Source organism: Coturnix japonica, chromosome 2 (genome assembly GCF_054131305.1).
Source record: "Coturnix japonica strain WE chromosome 2, WE-NBRP24, whole genome shotgun sequence".
Lineage (NCBI taxonomy): Eukaryota > Metazoa > Chordata > Aves > Galliformes > Phasianidae > Coturnix > Coturnix japonica.
Window position 1 is genome coordinate 114817603 of NC_140664.1, and position 19798 is coordinate 114837400.

The 19798-nt window shown below is 35.0% G+C and overlaps 1 long non-coding RNA gene across 1 annotated transcript; it reads left to right on the plus strand.

Annotated features, from left to right (window-relative positions):
* The first annotated feature begins 1977 nt into the window (after positions 1-1977).
* On the plus strand, positions 1978-11961 carry LOC107309099 (uncharacterized). The gene is made up of 3 exons (XR_001553074.3): positions 1978-2077; positions 3841-3906; positions 11827-11961. It is a non-coding gene; the product is annotated as an uncharacterized LOC107309099 (long non-coding RNA).
* The last annotated feature ends 7837 nt before the right edge of the window (positions 11962-19798 follow it).

A 19798-nucleotide genomic window follows, 5' to 3' on the forward strand; every position in this document is an offset into this window, starting at 1 on the left:
AAAATCAGTTTAAAAATATTAATCAATAGAAAGTTATCTATGGTCTTACAGAGGATAAAGTTGGAATAAGAGGTCAATGAAGTGATCATTCACACCAACGAAAGATAAATTCCACTGAGACTGCAAAGATATCGTGTTTCTGCAAACCATATCTGAGATTCACAAGTATGTCAAATGCTTTTCCTTGTATAAAACAGAATAGCTCTATCACCTTCTGTACTGGTAAGTGGTGTAGTTATTTCCAGTAATAGGAATTGAGCTACCTATGCTAAATGTTGAATGTGATTCCTAGTTTGTATGGGAAATGAATAGCAGATTTCCACATAGCACACCAGATTTTGGACTGTAATACTGTTATAAATCCAGCAATATATATCAGCAGATTCAGAACTGACTTGAATTTTCAGATACACAAAAGCACGAAGTCATGTGGCATGTGGCAGTCCAAGTTGGTGATATTTATAGTGATCCAACCACAAGCAACAGTCAAACTGCACTAAATACAGGGATTTGTTGGGATAAATTTTCACATGTTGAATGGGACCTATTTAACCCCCAAATAACCTTTGTGTACTGTTCTGCTGGTCACTGAACAGCAGAATCACATTTCCTCATCTTATAGGGAAGGCAAGGGAATTCTCCAAGTTCAAAGTCATACAGTTAACACCAACATGTCTGGTTGTATTTATTTACTTTCCAAAATTGCCAAAAATGTTGTAGTCTGATAAAATCTTAGCATATTACAAATGACCAGAATAGTATGAAGAACACCATTGACTTCCCCCCTCAGCTTAAGGCATAAAACAATTTTAATATATCACTGAACATATCCTAACATATACTCTATTTCTCTGGGGCTGTATTAGCTCAGGAGAAGCTCCACAGGAGTACAGCTTGAAGATCAAAGCTTGACTTTGCCCAGCCCAGTTTCATGTTCACCTGAAGTAAAACAAGACTCTTCATACTTGTTCATATACACATTTTCTCAAGCTGTTATTATAAAAATACATTTTAATAGCTAATAAAGTCACTGATTTCTAATCACTGACAATTCTCATATGTGTAAAATGTTTCTCAAGGGAAATAACTGTAGTATTGCTATACAAACCTCTCCAAGGAAATGGTATAGTTTTTCTGCATATTTTTTTTTCTTCAGAAATGTTGTTAGTTTTAATTAATAATAATGAAAAAGGATAACATCCCTGCCCAGTGAAGACAGTAATTTACAGTTAATGGACTATATAATAGTAGTAGTGATTTTCTTACAAGTCCCAGAGGCAATATATTTCAACAATGTTTGTGGTTGATCTTTTTATTTTTTATCAGTATGTTGTTTATGATTCTTCAGAGCACTGAAATCATTTAACAATTGCTTGTGTAACTCACATGTACTGTGATTATATATACTGGATTTTATATGTGTATGTGCTTGAGTTTCTTACAGCTTTATAAAACTTTTGTCAGGTTTTTTAGAGGTTTTTTTTTGGATGTAAGTGATCATGGATAAAGCAGCTAACAACAGTTACTGGCTGAGGGATTTCTTCCTTCAGATATAATTAATATTACTAATGACACACTAATTTAACATGTCTCCATGTCTTCCAGCATTTCCTCTACTCCATATCCTCATTGGTGTGGCTGCTCATTTATCTTGACATTGCTCATGGAATACAACACATTTCAAAGCTCCATAGCCAAAGTGGGGAAAAAGTGCATGTGACTGAATGAGAACATATGACATTAAATTACATATACAGATATGCAATATGTTACACACATATTTATATGTATATAACCTTTTGAAGAGGTACTCAGCTCTGGAACTGAAGCATTCAATGCTGAAGTAGGGAATTGCCTGGGCCGGTTGAGGGGTAGCCCTGTCAGGGAGCAGCTGTGTGATACCATTGTGCTCCATATGGCAATGGCATTCTGATGTCACAGAAGCAGAGCCAGGAGGCCCCCCCATGTGTATGAAACCTGTCACTACACAGTGCAGAGACCCAGAAGCAGCTCAAACAGGATGGGCAAACAGAAGAGTGTGGTGCGTTAGCTTGCATGGACATTTCCTATCAGGCAGGTAAGCAGCGAGGGCAAGGAACACAGAGTATCTCTGTTCACTTGGGAGACAGTTGATAGGTGGCTCAGAGAGCCCACTTTAAAAGGTGATAATTCAAGACCCTGGCTGCCATGAGTGCCTAAGCCTGTTGCTGTTGGTGAAGGCCAGCAAGGATTCTACCTGTGTGAAGTGTGAGCAGGTGGATGGTCTTCTCAGCATGGTGATTAAGCCCAAGGAGGAAGTGGAGAGATTAAGAACTATTAGAGAAAGCAAACAGGAGTTCAAACTTGCATTAAAAGCACCAGGATAATACCACCAAAATGATGATGGACTGCCACTCCTTCCATCATCGAGCAGAGGTTCCTCTGGCACAGGCAACCTCCATACTGACCTACCTCAGTTCCCCAGGTGCCCCTACATTATAGGTGTGAGGGTATGGAACTTGAAGGAGAAGTAAGTGAGGATGTGGTGGGAGGTCCACCCTTGAGGTTGACAATGTAAGGAAGGTATTACACTGCTTTGTTGTTTTGAATTAATAAAATGAATGTACTGCCTGCTAGCAAATGAGAAAAAATGTGTTTTCTTGACTAACTAGAAAAGGACTGATTAACCTTATTCACTAGGAGTCTCTTCTCAACATATTTCAGAAGGCAGTATCAACAAAAGACAGTTTGCACGTCACTAGGAATAGCAGTGAGGGGAACTCTGAGAATGGTTCTCAGAGCTCCGCTGAATTCCAGAGTCTTGCTAAAGCTCACCCCTCACTGGCTTTACAGATAGAATAAAGTAGTCAGTAATTCTCAAATATAGTATAGATTGCCAAACCAAGACGGTCACCAAACAAAATATAAGCATGAAGCACTTTGTTGCAACATTCAGTGAAGACTGCTATAAAGATGCTAATTAATGCAAGACTTAAGCTCATTTCAGAGAGTAATCAGGGCCTTCTCCGGTTTTTCCAGCCTTTGCCTGCCTGAGCTGTTTCCGGAGTACTTCATGACAGCCATTTTCCTTATTATTTTCCTGCTTATAAGGAACTTGTAATCTTTACGAAATGTACATACCCCTTCTGTTTTTTCACTTGTTTTTATCATAACGATGTCAGACAAGCAACTCCCCCTTCAAATCTTCAGTCAATAATTAATGAACAGAACCAGTTCCACAGCCTGAGACTAGAAAGAGATCTGTGATTTGAGACCTCCAGGAAGTGTATCAGCATGATTTGTTTGCTGGATCCTAGAAGTACCTAAAATCAAAAAACGGAGTCAGCAGGGATCCTATGTTAATATTGTTCTGTGTGCATGTATATGTACATATTCACATATAAAAATGCACAAGACAAAAGTGAATGTCTTTCCTTTCAATGTGTCAGAGCACTGATTATTCTACTAAGCTAAATTTAATTTGCTTACTAGTTTTGCTTAGGGATTTGACGGAAGGTGAAGAATTAATATTTTATATATCTAAAGACTAACAGTGATTAAACAGGACAATTCACCTCTTCCCATACATCCTTTCCCCTCAACACTTGGAAATTACCAAGTTTCTGTTGCTGCTACATGGGTTGTAGACAAAGCAATTAAAGGGACATTAAAGGGACTTGTTACTGTATGTAGATCATTCTCTTTTTTCTTTTTTGTATTAGATTGTGTTAGTTTAGTTCATATATTTTTATATTATGCAATTTTATAACTAGGCATAATTACAAAGGAATTGGATTTTTCTGACAAGATATTTTGACTTCTCATTTATTCTTACAATATTTTGTATTTTTTTCCTTAAAGTTTCTCTTATTTTTGTGAAAAATTAGTTTGTGATTCCTTACTGCTTGCTGCAAACTTAAAACACTGGTAAGATAAAATACGTAAGTAGTCCTAAAAGTAAGGTCTTTTCAGAATTGAAAATGGTATAAAGCTAGAGATGGGAGGGGCTGCAGTATTATCTAGCCATATACTTTCTCACTTTGCTTGAATGGGCATGAGACCGTTGAATCATGTTTTGTACTACAGTGCTGAAAAAATGATAGAACAATGATCTAACTAGTTAGTAGGCTTACTTGGCTACCAGTGTCATAACTAGCAGAAACTTATTAACCTGACCTCTAATCTGTGCTTCCTTGAATGACAAATCTTAACGCAGCAAAGAAAACTAAATCCTTTTCTTATTTTCAAAATAGTTTTCATCAACATCTATTTGTTGGCCAACCTAAATTTTTTTCTGTTTAATCCACACAATAACATCTGGCTCCAGAAGTTTTCTTTGCTTCACCAAAAAGAAAGGGCAAAGTTAGGAAGATATTGAGCATTGTAACTTTACAGTAATAGAAAATCTCTTCTAATAAATGTCATTTAAGATATTCCCTCAGAAACATAAGGACATAACACTGATTAAGGCATGGAAAGAGAGAATAAAGATTGTTCAGGATGAAGGTTAGTCAAAGGCTAAGTGAAGGAAATGTTACAGTTTGTGATTGATAACAGTGGAAGTTTCTGTCATATTCACAAGCCTTTCCAAGCATTGCTAGAAATGTTTGCTTTGTAGGAACATTTTCTACAATCATAACTGCTCAAAGGACAGTGTTTCTTTACTGGAATGTTCTAAAAATGTTGTTGACATTCCTAACTAAGGAGCAGTACAGGGACATAAGGGTCCAATAACAGTAAGAATTGCTACCTGCACTATCAGAATTTGGTGTCAGATTCACTTAGGATCATCACATCTTTTCTATTTTCCCTAGAAGCCTAATGCATGGGTAAGAATGCTAATGAGTTTTCAGGTATCAGCAGGTCTCATCATTACTATCTTGTCACTTTGGACAACAAGAAAGGAGCAAGGAAATTTTCAGAGCTTGGTTTTTGTTGTTGTTGTTTGTTTGTTGTTTTGTTTTGATTTTAAACTACACATTTCAATGCTGCATTACAAAAGGAAAGATACGCCGTGATGACTGAATGAACACATGATAATATTAATAATGACTCTTCTCCAAATTTGCAGATGGCCTAAGCAGGAAAATCAGGCAATGCCAGACAGTGAAGGACATTCTAGAACTGGAACTTTCTGATATTTAACAAACTCATCAAAAACTAATTTTTTAGTGATTTCTTAATTTAATTATTATTGAATATATATGTCTGCAAAGTACTTCTTTTAAAGAGAGCTAGAGAAGCTGGTAGGTTACCTCTTATCTTTCAAGTAATAATAGGGTTCTCATCTTTCTTTTTTTTGTTAGAATTGTTGCTTAATTCTACATATTGTGCAAAATCAGCAAAAGAAACATTTCCAAGCTGCACTGTGTAAATCTGAGACTTCTGTTTCCTATCAGAAAGCAGAGAAATCCCAGCCTTGAGTAGATGGTTTTATCACTTGGCAAAAGACTTCATATAAAATAAAGTCAGATTTCATTTTTCACAATGCTGGATTCAAGCCAGGAGTTTAATAGTAGAGCTTCTAACTCTCTTGACTTTCTCATTACTTACTGCTGGGCTGTTCTTAGGTATATCTTTCTTAGATTTGACCATGAATTTAATCTGAGACATTGTCAGACACAGAAACCAGCACTTTTACATGGAAATTCAAGTTACAATTGGAACTGTGTTGTCGGTTTTTTTGGGGTTTTTTTTTTTTTTTTGGCAAAACTATTCAGGATACAATGTGATCAGCATAGGACCAGATGCAAGAAAATAACATATCTCATTTCACAGAAGCTATTTGTTCTTTCTTTTATCTTTTATCCCGAAAGCACAGCACATCTTCCATCTGCTCCAGCCACTAGAGCAAAAACAGCATCAACACATATTATTAGTTGTCTTCTTCAGCCTTTTGAAATATGCTGTAGTAACTTATAAAATGTAAAAAGTCCAGACTTCACTCTGTCTTGTCTTACAGACATTTAATTACATCATTGAGCAGGACACAGTTCAGTAGCAATCAGAAATGCATTTCTCCCTTGATCCTTCTTTCAGGCATTACTTTCATGTTTGACATCAGATACCCCACCCTGCGTCTAGTATCTACAGCTCATTGCAACACTCAGACAATCTTCCTCCCAGCACAGCTGATATTCCCCCTGCTTCACTTCCCCCTTCACTTTTTTATTTACCCACCGCTCTGACTGGCATGTCTATGGCACTACATCATACCATTAAGCTTCTGCCACCTTTACTATTGCTTGTGCCAAGCAGATAGGAATCAGGAGGTTTTTGCATGCTCTGACAACTCTTTGTCTTATGTCTGGCTTTTACACAAAAATATTTCTCTCCATCTTTTTAATGAGTTATTTATCTTATCTATTTTAGTCACAGGAGTGGCTGGACTGCATGAGAACAGCACACAGTTGATGCCTGGCTAACTCCTAATTAGTAATACTCTAAAGTAATGCAACTTTATTCAGTAGTACAATTAATTTATGTTTTTTGAGAGTTCTACACTGTTTTTGCATATTAGTTGAAATTGCAAAATAAAAAGATCTTGTAAATTCACTGTAATTTTTGTAATGTCATATATATATTCTGAATACTCAGCCTGTTTGAATTCAGCTTGCTAAAAATCTCTTGGTCAAGCAATGCTGTACAGAAAAGCCAGTGAATCTTTTGATATTCATAAAGAATGTAAGGACAATCACTTATTTCACAGAGATCCTTACAAAAGAAAAACATTTATAATTTACTATACAGACAGAATCTACATCAAAATTTTAAAGCTAAACATACAAGGAAGAAACAGATATTACTTCAAGAGTATGCATGTTAAGAAAGAACAGATTCTCTCCAAGGACTTGATTCTAAGCCAATAAAAAGCCAGTACAACTCATGTCAATGAACTGTATTTTACTATAATTTTCTCATTAGATGAGAAATAATACATTTTCAAATCTGTTTATAACTGAAAAGAATAGTCTTACCTGAAGAATAAAGAGGATTTTTGTTTTGTCAGGTTTGTTTCTTTGTTTTTATAATTCAAGCCTATGAAGTATCAAACTCTTCTAAAAGTCTTTGCTTTCCTCAGATGTTAGAAAAAAATCTGCAGATGTTAGAAAGCACATCTACATAATGATGACAAGGCAAGAAAAGAGCCTACTCTGTTGCTTTGAATGCTAAAATAAACACTCCAATTAATCTGTGATGTCTTGCTGAATAGTTAGATTTTGAAACTGATACTGGCTTATGACATCATGCCTGTTACTCAGCACATCTGAAGTATCTGCCATTAAAAGTGAACTCTTATTTTACACCTGCAGATCCATCTTTCATTGTTTCTCATTAGACCAGCATGACAAAACTGATCACCTTTTCTCAGTTCTTTCCATTATTACAAGTGAGCTTTTAAAATCCCTAAATCCATAAGTAAACAGGTTGGAAAATCACATAATCTCAGATTATGCAAGAGCTGAAGGCACATTGTGATATAATGTTTACCAACAGTAACACTTTTTTTGTGTGTGCACTGTTCTTTCTTTTTGTTCTCCCACAGCCTCATATAATCAGACTCTCAATTAGAATCCAATAGCCCTGGTAAAGGGATGCTACCTAAAGATTTGGCCACGCATATTTTGAAATACTACAAATATCACACAAATTCAGGAAATGTAGAAGTTATGCATTCTTGTTTGAATTCCCCTTTTGACGTCACTTCTCCTCAAGCCTAGAGCACTTCAACACAACATTTTGCCTCACACTTTAAACATGACAATTTAACATTTCAGCGTATACTCATGGTGCAGTTCAGGGGACTTTGTATTTCAGTTGCTACAATATCATACTAAAGCCTGGTTGGATAAGGAGAAAATGAGGCCCAGTGCGGTCAACTGAATCTTAAATGCTGGGAGTAAAATAATCTGATTATAAGAAAATGTTCCCATTTTGAAAAGAAATATTGCCATAAATTTTTTAGGGCTTTGGGGGGTGTTTCTTTCATAAAATTGTAATGCAATTTGAAGAAATCAAATGAGATAAAATATTAGATAAGTTTTTGCCCTCAGTAGTTTCTTTTTCTAGTTTGTCTACTTTGTACATGGAGAAAAGCCACTATATTTCAAAGACATGGGAACTGCTGCAATACCTATTCAAGACACTTCAGTACAGAACTTCTGCACGTTATATAAACCAACCCTGCCTGAGGTTACAGAAAATTCCATGCCCAACAGACATGTCTGAGGTAGAACTTTTGTGTATTTTAGAAAAAGAAAAAATTCATGAAGATTTGTCCTGACCCAAGCTATCATTCTGATAATCCTCTTTCCTCTGGTATGTAGACTTGGGGGTTGGAACTACATGATCCTTGAGGTCCCTTCCAACCCGGGTAATTCTGTGATTCTGTGTGATTCTGTGATGGACTTGCATCCTTATAAGATTCAGTTTATTCTTATTTTCTGATGAGAGATTCAGTTTAGAAAGCTGAAGAAACTCAGTGCACTTGGTTTTCTATTTTTCTGAATATTTAACCTTTTTCTAGCAAAAATGTTACTCAGGTATAATTTGAGGTTTGGAGCTACTTAGCAAAAATTTCCAAATGTCATCATAGCTACAAAAAGGACATAATATGTTCAGAAATTCTTTACATATAACTATTAGCAAAGTGAAGATCAACTTCACAGCTCTTGTACTTAGCCCTGGAGGAGAAGGCTAAGTATACATTGCAATAGAGAACAGTACTGTTTTGCAGTGAATCACTCTGAATTCTAGGTCAAGATTTTAAACAGCATCTAATTCAGATGAAGGAGAAAAAGGGTTTCTTTTTAGGGAGTTAAGTAGAACAACAACAACAACAAAAACAACAACAAAAATCCAGAAATTAAGATAGGCCTAAGTTAGCAGCTGTTTCAAGATGATAGGGCCCTCGCTAAAAGCCAGCAAAAAGTCTCTGTAGTAAATTGTTAGCCAGCTCCACAAAGTGACAGCCATTCGCTTACTGTGATCAAAGAGCAGAGAAGAAAATGTTCAGACTACACTGAACTTACTGAGAGCCCACAGTACCTCCATACTTCCCTGAATTCTACCACTGGCTCACTGTTTAGCAGACCAGCAGGCAACAGCTATCCAGGGATCACAGCTAAATGTTAAAGGTCTACACAGGCAAAGTTCTCCCACACTTATAGAGGAGATTTATATATTTCCCATCTCTAGAATATATTCTATAGCAATGTTGTCTCCAGATAGGATTGTGGAGCCCTTAATTGCAGATTACAACATTTCTAAATTTTACTTTGGCTATGAAAATCACCGTTTCTCACTCCTTTTGTCCTTTTGGAGACCATTTGTCCTGCTGACCATATAGCATCAATGGAATGGCAATGAACAAACAAAACTAAGCAAAGTTCACATACTTGTGATTTAGTCAATATACTGTTCAGTTATACCTCACTGCTGAGACTTGGATTTATTTTAACTAATTTCCAATTAACATTTCATATTGTAAAGCAAACTTATCTCTAATAGGAAGACAACTCATTTCTTTGACAGCAGTGTAGTGCTGTGGACTCTTTCTAAGCAGCAAAAAAAAAATACATACAAATGTTGGTATCCTAAGCATGAAATTGTAATGAGCCAGATATGTATTAGGCAGATGGTGTTAGTCAAATAACTTTGGACATGAATTATGGCATAAACTTCACAGCAACATGCTAGTTCTTCTTATTAACACTGTTGCAACTTCCAAATGTTTTTTGGAAATTGTAACTATCATTATGTGCCTTTCCTCTCCAACTGAACACTGTTTGAGAGAGCACAAAAAACACATCAGGGAACATGTTCTTCATTCAACAGTATGAGCAATTTGGTTACAGAACAAGCCTGGTGCAAAAGTACTTTGGATTGTTCAGTATAGCACTGGATGTTGTCTTTCAATGCTAAAGTGACTGTCTAGTTAATGGAGATTAAATTGTTTAGTATATACATTTTCCCCCTAAATCTACAAATGCGCAAAAAGCTAAATATTGTGTTACTTTACAGTGGAACAGAATTTCAAAAAAAAAAAAAAAAAGCTTAAGAATAATGCAACTTAATTTTTTAATCAAACAGAAGAAAATGCTATCCTTGATTAATATTAATATAACATTAAAAAAATAGGTACTAATAAGCCTTTTCATCAGTAGAATTTCATCGAATTGTCTTTCAAAGGAGATAAAGATCACTACATGCCATATTAAGAGACATCAAGAAGCTTGCCTTAATTGCCCTAGCAGCCAGTGTGCAATATAAGAACAGTGTTCATCTTCCTGATGAAGCAGTCCAAAGGCCTGACCATAAAGTAATGCTGCTTTTGTTCTGCACTAACATATTATGACTTTGTTACAACTCCCGTCAAAACACTTTCTTGTCCTATCACTATCTGACACTGAAAAAGGTTTCCCTTATAATTAAAAGCTCCCCTCAAGTACTGGAATGCCACACTGAGGTCTACTCAGAGTCTTCTCCATACTAAACAAATCCAGCTCCCTCAGCCTTTCTTCTTAGGAGGTGCTCTATCTCTCTGATCATCTTTGTGCCCCTCCTCCTGACTCACTGTAATTGCTTGTGTCTTTACCGGGAGGGAGAGGCCAGATCTGGATGCAGTAACTCCAGCTACTACATAGACACAAGGGCAGAGTAGAGGAGGACAATCACCTCCCCCTCTCAACTGATCACTCCTCTATGGATGCAGCCCAAGATACAGCTGGCCTTTCAGGCTGCAAAAACACACTGCTGGCTCACATCCAGCTTTCTATCCACCAGGACTTCCAATTCTCTGCTTGGCTGCTCAATGCGTTCTTACTAATGGAATTAAATAAGAGTTTGACTGAACATGAGCAGCTCTCCCATACAGAGATAAATGCGTTAAAGTTTCTAGATTTAAAAGTGTTGGAAACTTAAATGCCATTTGTTTGGTCATGGCAGTTTACATCATGGACTATGTTTAATATTTCCTGGAAACTTCTAAAACTGAGACCTTCTGAGTGAGGGAAGGAAATGCCACTAGGCAAGGATATAATTTTTGTAAGTGGTTAAAATGATAAGGATGGTTTACAAATTTTAAGATAGAAAGTAAACAAAATATTCTAAGGAGGTTAAATAATCAAAAAAGCTTCTCAGACTTCTCCTACAACATGCAGAGCATAGTTTTCATTACCTCCAAGTTGGCCAACAACAACATTCCTCTGTCTGCTAAAGCAGCATCATAAAGGAATGCAAATTTGAGGACATGGGATGCTACTGTCCAGGCATGAAGGACTCCCACAGAGGAAGATCAGGAAACATAACTAGGATACTGATGTAAATAAAAACATGCCAGACATTTTAAATACAGCAGAAGAGTTAAAACATCCCTTGAAAGACAACACAAGGGTATCAGATTGAGTGAACAACTGCACAAGTCAGACAACAATTCCAGGAAAGCAAGGCTAAAGCTGTATTTCCTATTATGCAAGAACAGGTGTCATTATAAATAAACAGAACTTTTCCCCATCGTGATTAAAACATGTGTTTTTCTATCACAAAACCAAAGAAATTAAATAGATCCATTTTATATTCAGTGCATAGATCTGACCTTACAGTGTTAAAAAATAAATAAATAAATAAATAAAATACAGCAAAAACAAACAAACAAAAAAAAAAACCCCTTGCAATTTACTTCAAAGTCATGAGAGCAAGACACTGCAGACACAAATTTCACTACAATTTCTCAAAAACAGTTTAGGCCACATTAAAACAAACATTTTTTCACAGCTTTAAACAGTAGTGATATCCCAATTACACGGTTTTCTCAATATAAAATATACTTGCTTATTTGTTTTTCAGGACTCCAAATTCTCCCCCCTCTAATGAACCTGCAACTCAGACTGAAATATATCAAGAAAGGGGAATAGTTTTGCAGATAGAACATGAAGGTATTTGTACAGACTGGTGATGAAAGAACCCAAAGTGTCACAAAGTATATATATGTAGATATGCATACATACATATATATATATGTGTGTGTGTGTGTGTGTGTGTGTGTGTGTGTGTGTGTGTATGTATATAGGAGAGATGCTCTCAGAAACTGAGCATACTGAGCATACTGAACAGGGTGAACATACTGAACAACTTTAAAAAAAGGAAATTATGTCCAGATGGAAACTTTCTGTAATTTTTGAATTGACCTGTTCCACCCCTGCAAGATAATACAAGGCAGTCTGCTACTGGAAAAAAACAAAAAAACAAACAAAGCTGTCTTTAATTTACTCCTGGATCAGAATATTACTATGAAGGAGAAGATACATAGTTTCTGTAGCAGCTTACCACTGGTGACTCTAGTCTAGCCTAACTCCCCTGCAATGCACAGGGGTTTCTACAACTAGATCAGATGTTCAGAGCCCTGCCCAGCCTCGCCTTGAACATGTCCAGGGATGGGGCATTCACTACCCTCTGGACAACCTTTTCCAGTGTTTCACTATTCTCATCGTAAAAAGCTTTTTCATATATCCAATCTAGATCTCTTCTCTCTTAATTTGAAACCATTTCCCCTTGCCCTGTCACTACAGACCCTGCTAAAAAGTCTGTCCCTGTCCTTCTTATTGCCTCTTAATTCATGCGTTACACTTTGCTGTACTTAGTAATCCAATACATACATTCATGTTTGCATTATTAATACATAGCAGTATTGAAATACTGGAGTCTTGCTAGTCACCATGGTGTGATAACAAAGGACATACAAAGCAGTAGAACAATTTCACTGACTTGGTATTAAAATTCTTATGTCTCCTTACAGCCTGAAGGTAAGATTGACATCTACAACCTTGATCTCTTCCCTCTAAATTGTTATCTGATTTCTAGAGTCAGTATGTAAGGTAGAGGACTTGAGTGATGGTCAAACATGCACATTTTTCAAATGAAATAAAGGTCATGATCATCCAAATGTCCAGCCTATGTAATAACAATCTTGAGCACATGTAAATATTTAGGTAAAACAAATTAAAATCACATGGAGTTGTCAGGGTGTGTGCTATAGAATTTGAAGGTTTATAAATATTGTTATTTGATCAGGTAAATAGGTAATAGCTGAACATAAAGCAATGAATTGAAATGGACCTGTTGTACTCCTCTTTTTTGCCCACTGCTGCAGGCTAATGTGGGATGTATAAAATGGCTTTGCTGTTTACATAGCAACAAGTCAGACAGAATCAAAAACAAGGACAAATATTGACCAATTCACTTGTACTGCCTGAGTTCTCTTCAGGGTGCAACTCTTATCATTTTTTTATTTTATTTTTTCAACAATAAAATGTAATGGAATAAAGCATAAAAAAGCAACCAAATATCAGGAACTGATATGTCTTGATTTTAATGTGAACCTCTACTTCAGTATGTGATCCATCATTTCATTATGAAAACAGAGAGCATCAACTCTTCTCCCTCCAATAGATCGTTTGGTTCACCTAGTCAAATCCACTTATAGAACAAGACTTTGCCCTGTCTTAGTGGCTTATTTTCATTGGAATTTTTCAAAAGTATGAGGATATGAAAAAAACTTTTTTAAAAGAATCAGGTCTAACATCCTTTTATTCAAGTAAACATTGAACACATTCCTAAGAATAACCCTTTAAATCTGGAATACATTCAAGAACAGTTACTTAACAGTCTGAAGAACAAATAACTCTACATTTTGATGTTGTAAGAAAAAGTAAGTGACATATTTGATCTTAATCATAAGGTAATGAATTCTTTTGTACTTTTTGGTTTAAGGGTTTTCTTGTGATGAGAGAAATCTAGGTACTGAATAAGCTAGTTATAAACACAGCTACTTACTAAAAGATCTGAGCATCCAACTGAATACATTCCAACCACATCCTTAATACAAATGAAGAAAACCAAATATAAAAACATGTCAGTATACAACTGAATGTTCCTTCTAGAAAACAATGTATATTTCAAAAAATAAAATAAAATAAAAAATAAAAATGCTAGCATGCTTTATATCTCTCTGTTCCCAAATAGCCACCTGTATCTTTTCCAACCTACTCTTTGATGTTCAGAAATGTTGAGTCTAAATTGTGTCTACTGAATACAATGCATGTGTTAGCACAATTCAACATTCAAGTCTATACAGGTCTAATAAGATCTCACACAATAGGCGCGTGTTTAAGATGAAGAGTCCTTTCAACCAAAAAGCTGAGACAGACACTATTAAGATCATTCATCCTGCTTGTGGAAGACCTGAATTTCAGCTACAGGTAAGCTGATAGATCTAAAGTAAAAATACAAAAAAGATTTCCCTCTTCTTTAGTCAGCATAATGACTACTCAATGGTTCATGCTACTCTTTCAGTGATTACCAAATCAAGTGAAGGAACTGAGAGCTCAGGTCAGACTACACAAGCTGAGCTCCTTCTTCATCATATTCCAAACCAGTATGTGGGTTTTTCCAATCTACTGAAGGAAGGAGGAGTCTACCCTCAAACAACTTGGGCTGGTTTTTTTTTAGAGATTTACTTATGGATTTACTTTACTAGGTTAATTACTATTCTGATGCAGATGTTGAAAGAATTAAGTGAACTGACAACCTGCCGTTCAACTGCATTTTTCCTATAGAAATTGAGACTTTTTAAACTCCAGCAGAATGAGCTTCTTTTTTTTCCAAAATTCAGATTCATCAAATCTAATGAAATATATTTGAAAACAAATGTTTTATGCAAAAGTGGTGTATCATATTTCCATTCACATATATTAAATTGTATAAAATTCTAGTGAAACTAATACGACTTCTACATTTATATTCACAAGATCCAAAATAAATTTGTGATACTGCTCAGGTAAAATGTTAATTATTTTCATGTGGCTCTGAGATAGAAAGAACACACAGTATGCACAGAACAACATTTACCACAGTAATCATAAATTATAAAATCATATTCATTATATAAATCTCCATTATGTAAATATAAATCTGCACTATGAGCACATATATGTATGGGCCTCCTAATTTGTATGCATATTGCATGTATGCAGAGGGAGAGAGATTATATAAATCAGCCAAGTTTTATTACAAGAAATTAAGTTCAAAAAAACAGGTTCAATTTCAGCAAATTGGAGAAACTGAGAAAATAATCAATCCCTTATCTTGTTTGCATTAGACTGAGTAAGTTTTATTTAGATGACCACAAGCTATTTCATGGGTCTGTCTCATTCACTGTGCAGGTGAACTGTATTTAGTTGGGCACCAATCTCATATTTTGTTTACGTGTTGTGCAACCTTAATTTATAGCCAACAATTCAAATACTCATTGAAGCTGAAGATAATAATTTTTGTATGAAGTTTTTGCTTTTAAAATAGGATTACATCAGAAGGAAGTTAAAGAGACATTACACCCATAAACATAATAATATATATTTTTTAAATGTTCTTATTGGCAACTGAGTGCAAATCCACTAGCACTTAACCTAATTCAAGAACCCCATTTCGTCAATTCTGATTTTTCAGAGAATGTTTTGTGATATGTAGAATCAAAATTCTGGAAATTAACAAAGTTAAATTTTAAGTCTCAGCTTCAAAGCAAAGAAGCATGATTCCTCAACCAATGGTTTATTTCAAAGAGAAATGGGCAAAAGTCTGTTAGTAGCTTGAAGTTAATGAATAACAAGTTTTCTCTCCCTGAATTTATAAAGCAAGAAAGCACATTTTAAGCCTCAAATGCGCCTGTTCTTTAATTGAGTAAAAGAGCTTTTTGCAGTGGAAAATGCCAAAAAAATGTTTTGAATGTGGGAACAATACTACTCTGAATATGGACATTTGTGCTGTTTATAATGAACCAAGTATTCTTTGTATTAAGATTTAGAGCAGTTTAAACTACATTAATGATAATCCACTGAGAATGTCTGGGTTTCCCACTGGCACAAGAAATAAATGCAGACCAGAGGTTTGGGGAACAAAGCATCAATTTGTATTACATGTAGGTGAAAGGCATCCCTGGAAACGGCCACAGACACAAGAAGCAAGTGTGTAGAAAGTAATGTCTGTAGGCTTTTAAAACTGTTTTCTTCCATAGTCATAGGAAAATGAAGCAGAAAAAAAAAAGTTTGGACTACTGTGATATATAACAGGAAATGCTGGCAAGACATGGGTCTTCTTTGGGAGTAAATGCTATTTAAGCTTTATGTCAGAATACTGCTCCAAGCACTGTATTCCAGGCAGCTGCTTCACCTAAAAAATAATCTATTAATAGTTATCTATTTATTTATCTATAAAATTAATCTATTAATTTTTACTATTTCTTTTCAAAATTCATCCCCACTCTTTCATAATTTCAAGGTCATAGATGTCTACATGAATAAACAAAGGTAACTTCACTTTAAAAAACAAATTACTTTCAAGTCAAGAAAAGATAAATTGGTAAGATGAATAAGGAAATACTAGATGACGTAGATGGATGTTTCCTTTGAAAACAAAGGGGCCAAGCAAAAGTCCTAATTTAAGATTAATGTATTTTTTGAAGGCTGTAAAAATCCCTATTAGTACAACTTCTGCATATTTTCTTGCAAACATAATTCACAACAGAATTCCCCCATTTATTTTATTCTAATCCTAACCTGCTTTTTTTTATTTTTATTTTTTTAATTTTTTTTAAAGATGGGATAGACTTTCCTCCCCTGCAAAGACCCTTTCCTTCATGTTCTCTAAATTGTATATGCAAATTGTACTTCAGCTATTTCATGATTTTGAAATGAAATTACAAAATACTACATTGTTTTAGACTTTGCAATATTGCTTTTGAAAACTGATAATAATACTTTTCCAATAGCTCCAGTGTTATTTCATCATTCCTACACTACTGCAGAAGTTCATTTTAACACTGCAAACATGACATAGTACACAATACCTCTGCATCTGCACTCACTGTTTTAGTAAGAGTTGGGTTTTTTTATAGCATCACATCACAGAAAATTTAATGAAAGCATTTATGTCTAGAAAATGAATACTCTTCATTAGGTAGACTCTTCCTAAGTTAAGTGATTTGAAAGATATTTGTGTGTGTGTGTGTGTGCTTTGATCCTTTAAAACAAAGATAACTGGAGAGAGTTGTTTATAAATTCATGCTCTGCAATTATGCTGTGCTGAATTTCAAGCATCTCACCTATCATTTGAGAAATTATGGATAGCACTATCTCTAAGCTGCACATAATAAATGTTATCAATTTCATGCATGTAAGAATAGTGAAATTAAGAAAAATGAACTTCTGGGAGAAGTTAATTGAAACATAATCAAAGAACTGGTTTTGTATGCAGACTTCTTAGCTCTAGCAGTCTAAAGACTAGTAGTTTCAGCCAAAATCAAGAAATGTTCAGTATTTGGTAGGTTGATATATTATTGATCATTTCAGCTTGACTAACTGGATAACTTAGGGTGTTATCTTCTCCCAAGAAACAACAAAGTTCTTTATTCTTTTTATCTGTTTCTAGCAAACTGCTAAAGTGGGATTATTTGTTTGATACAGACTAAGTTCATTCTTTTAGAGGCTCTCAAATCTTTGTAACTTCATATGCTTTTCCATACAGCATTTGCATACATTGGAATCTATTCAGAAAGTGCCTATCTCCTTCAAATTCCTTGATTCAAAACTCTATGACTATTACATGCACAATATGCAGAATCAACTCACTTTGTTCATCAGATTACAGCAAAGAAAGGAGATATATTATGTTTGAATCCCAAGAGAATGAAGTGGTTGGTTGCTCCTTGTCATTGTTGGCTCAGCTGCAAAGAATATTGCTTCTAGTATATGGAGGTAATAGATGCATATTTGACATTCTGTGAATATGATAACACTGGACTTGAAAAAAAAAAAAAAAAAAAGCAAAAGAAACAGCAAAACAAGACAGGAAGAAAGACAGAAAAATGACAAAGACAGGCAGAAAGACAGTGGTTTGGAGGGCACACACATACAGAGAAATAAGAAAGAGCTAAATCTCAAATCCATCTTTACATGGGTAAGGATATAAAACGATATGGAGACAGGAAAGAGAAATTTACATGAAATAAACAGTTTGTCTTTTCCTTTCTCTTCACTGTGTAATTCTATAGAAGAGTAGCAGAAATGAATGGTAAGCTATGAGCCGATTGTAAGTACTGGAGCATAGTAAACTTCAGGAGCAGACAACAAAATGAAATGATTATTTATATTGTAGGTCCTCCATCTCAGAATTAAATTCTAGCTAGGTATATAGGTAGGAGACATGTCTTGTTCTTAATAATACAGAATGAAAAGGGGTCTGTGTTGCTATATTTGGGACTCTGAACAATACTTAGAAGTTAATCAGAATAGACTTGGCTCATCACACAGATTAGACATTTTGGACTTTGAGCTATTAAATTTCATTACCAAACTACTTCAGCTATGTTCTTTTACTGATTTCCTTTGTAACTATTTTTTATAATTGTCACAGGGTTCCACTGTTTTCTGTCACTTGAAGAAAAGTAATTATGTATGCTTTTTTTTTTTTTTTACAAGTGTAAGAGGAAAAACTTCATGCTGACAGAGTTGATGTGAGAGTCTGCTGAATAACTACCTTTGCGGTGCCTTGGAATAAATGCCAGGCAAGGTGTTTACATGGACTTCTGTCAAAATGTCTAGGACTACTTATTATCAAAACACAATGCTGCTACTTCTTGACAGATTGCAAGGAGTGTACAGAACTGGTTTTATGCTTGTCGCTCTGTGCTGCATTCTTCTTTTAAGAAGGGTGAAGTGAATACTTGGCAAATAAGAGTCTGAAAGAGAGGGACAAGTTCCTGTGCTAAAACATTAGAATGTGAGGAAGAAAAAAAGCATTCAAGAGGTGATTTCTCATTTTTCTGCCTCAAAAAAGTTTAAAATGATGTGAATATCTGAGATTCTGTCTTTCACTTTGAGTATCAAAACAATAGTCTGCCTCAGATTTCAGTGATCCCAGCTTGAATTTTACACAGTAATGTTCACGCAGTTCCATTCTTAGCAGAACACGAGGGTTTTATAAACTGTTTAAATCATCTTGGAAAGACAAAAGCTGCTAAATGTGCACAACAATAGTAAAATAAAATATAAAAAAATAAAAAATAAACTTTGAAAGACAAAACATTTTCCAAAATGTACGTTTGTAAATACAATGCAAAATTTCTACTTATTTGACAACTTCCTGGTAAAACACTGGGCCCTTCTGTCCATCCTGCAGTACCTTCCTTCAGTGAGCTGAAGCTTTATCCAAGAAAATATCTTTATGTATTAAAATATTTCTCCCTATTTCACAGCTAAAAAGACCCATATACAATAATAATAATAATAATAATAAAAAAAAAAAAAGTCAGCTGTAGGTCACAGTAACATTGGATAAGGATTGGCAGTCTAAAATAATACAGAGTGAAGCTGAAAAGCCACTTTCTAGTGAATGTTATTAAAATTTATTATTTCACCTTATTGTGCAAAGGAAACATACTTAATCAACCCATCCAACTGTACAGTGATAGCACCTAACACCTAAATATTTGAAAGCTAAGTACATAAAAGATAAAATCATAACAATTGTATTGCATAACCTGAAGATGGATGGGGTGATAATAGAATGAATCAGAGAGCTGAACCAGAGACCAAGCTTTTCAGTTGCAGGATCCCAAAGGTGGGACTCACTACAATGAGATCTCAATCAGTTTTGATTATATTGAGAATTGAAATCAGATCTTAGATCTTCAAGAGATCTTTTCTCATACTCATACATAACAAGGCAAAAAGAGTAAAACATACATCCTAGCTCCAAATTCCAACCA